Below are 2,669 nucleotides of genomic sequence, written 5' to 3' on the forward strand. Positions count from 1 at the left end.
ACATGCGGTATGGAGCTTTTGAAATTGGACCGGTACCAGGAACCAGTTCAATCTCAAACTCCACTTCTCTGTTGGGAGGTAGTCCAGGTAGTTCTTCTGGGAATACCTCTGGATACTCACAAACTACCCGAACTTCCTCCTGCTTGGGTCTTTCTTGTTCTTCTGTACTCACAATGTGCGCAAGAAAGCCAGCACACCCTTTAGCTAACATCTGGTGAGCTGTGAGAGAAGAAAGGAACTTCTGGGTCTTCCTCCTTGGCACCCCTGTGAACTCAAAGGATGATTCACCTTCTGGACTAAAGATCACTTTCCTTCTGCGGCAGTCCACTGAAGCACTGTACTTGCTGAGGAAATCCATACCCAAAATGATATCGAAATCCTGCATGGCGAGGACCACCAGATTTATACATAGCTCACGGTCTGAACCCGAAGCCACTAGTCGGATTCCATGACTTCCCAGGTAGGGTCGTCAGAACTTGGAGTTCATGTTTTCTGAGGTACCTGTAATTCTTTGGCAAAAGGTATGGATACAAAAGAATGGGTCGCCCAAGATCAAATAGTGCAGTAGCTATATGTTGAAAAATAACTACTTGACTGTTACGACCGTGGAGGCACTAGCAGCTTCTTCTTTGGTGAGGGAGAATACTCTGGCACTGGTGGCTTCCAACCTTCCCTGACTGATCCGAGGTCCTTCTAGAGTTGCAGGCATATAATGTAGCTGAGGTTTGCCTCCATATTGTATTGGCTGTGGCTGAGGTGCTTTGAGCTTGTTAAGACATTCTCTAGCCATGTGTCCTTCCTGCCCACATGCATAGCATCCAGTCTTACCCAAAAGACAGGCTCCTGGATGTGTTCTCCCACATTTAGAACAGAGAGGGATCTTGGTCTGCTTATTTGCTGGTCCTCCTTTCTGGTTACCTCCTGAGTTCCACTGCTTTCTTTTGTTACCCTTGCCTTTCCAGTTCTGCTTATTTGCCTGAGGTTTCTGACTCCCAGCTGTCTTATCTTCGATCTTGACTGACTTTTGCTGCGCTCGTTGTGCTCTGATGCTGTCCAGATAGTGCTCAACAACTAATGCTCTACTGACCAGCTCTTCGCCAGTCTGAGCCTGATGAGCTCCACTACTCACGTTAAGTGCTATCACTGGCCTCAGCATCCTGAGCATCAGTCTGACTCGTTCCTTTTCCGTGCTTACTAGCTCTGGGCAGAGACGAGCTAGCCTATTGAATTTCTTTACTGCTTCTTCCACCGACAGTTCACCTTGTCTGAATTCTATGAACTCCTCATAATGCTTATTGGTGATCCGCTGACGGAAGAATTCCTCATAAAACTCTGCTTCAAAGTCAGCCCAGCTCATCTGATTAACTGCTCTCTTGCTTTTAACTCTTTCCCACCACATACGAGCATCTCCAGATAGGCAGAATGAGGCACACTTGACCTTCTCAACTTCTGGCCAGTCAAGAAGCTCCATGGTGCTCTCCAGTGTCTTGAACCAAGCCTGGGCATCCCAGGGCTCAGTCGTGCCTGAGAAGCTCTCTGGTTTCAGTTTCAGCCACTGTATCAGATATGCTTCTTGTCTTCTAGGTGCTGTGGGGACTTCCAGGACGGCTGGTGGAACCTCAGTCACCACTGGAGTCTCCACAGTGATTGTTGGAGGAGTGGGAGGAACTGGCTGCTGATTCGCCATCAGATTGACGATCACTTGCTGCTGCTCTGCTACCTGTCTCTGGAGTTGAGCAACAACTTCAGCGAGATTTGGTTCAGCTGCTCTGGGCTCTTCGTTCTCCTGAGCCTGGTCCTCAGTACGAGTGGTGCGGGGGCGTCCTCTTCTTGACATCTAATTATGCAAAGAAAAGAAAGACTTGATATATTCTTTATCCTTTCTAAACATAATCCTTTCTAAACATACATAAGTATGCATAAAGAGAAACAAACTTTTTATCTTACTAAAGCGCATACAAGCAAATACTCTGTACTGCAAATGATAAGGAAAGCATAAGAAAGAAAACTTAAATACTTTCTTACTTGGAGACGGCAAGGATGATGCTGATGTGTGTGTGATGCTGAAGAATGGGACCTGCTCTGATACCAACTGTAACGACCACCCTTCTTACTACTACTATTCTCTAAAGATGACCGTTACCTAACTACTAACTCTACTTAACCGGTGTGATTAAAAACCACATGGAAACCCTACCGAAAAATTTCGACAGAGTCTCCCCTGTACCGGTGACCATATTCAACAATACATGCAGTATATATACTCAGCCACAAGCGGCTGGAACACATAACTAACAACCACGCAGTATAATAAATCTAACTCAGCAACAATAAAGAAAAACTAATCCACAACCACAACTGAATAGCAAACACAGTATCAAGTGTCCTTATAAACAGTTATCAAATTTCCTTAACACATAAAAACTTAATTAACTCAAAGAACAAATCATAATTCATCTTATTCGCAAGGATCCCTAGAACTTCCATAGTGCAGACATCACACACCCCTCTTGCATCTCCTTGTCGCCTTCCTTCATATTAGCTTTCCTTTTTCTTTATCTGCAGTAGGAGAAAGTGCAGTCTATAAGCATAAAGCTTAGTGAGCGCTATCTAACTCACAAAAACTCGATGTGCATGTATACAAATAAAAACATGCTAAAACTGAATGC

Source organism: Zingiber officinale, chromosome 10B (genome assembly GCF_018446385.1).
Source record: "Zingiber officinale cultivar Zhangliang chromosome 10B, Zo_v1.1, whole genome shotgun sequence".
Classification (NCBI taxonomy): domain Eukaryota; kingdom Viridiplantae; phylum Streptophyta; class Magnoliopsida; order Zingiberales; family Zingiberaceae; genus Zingiber; species Zingiber officinale.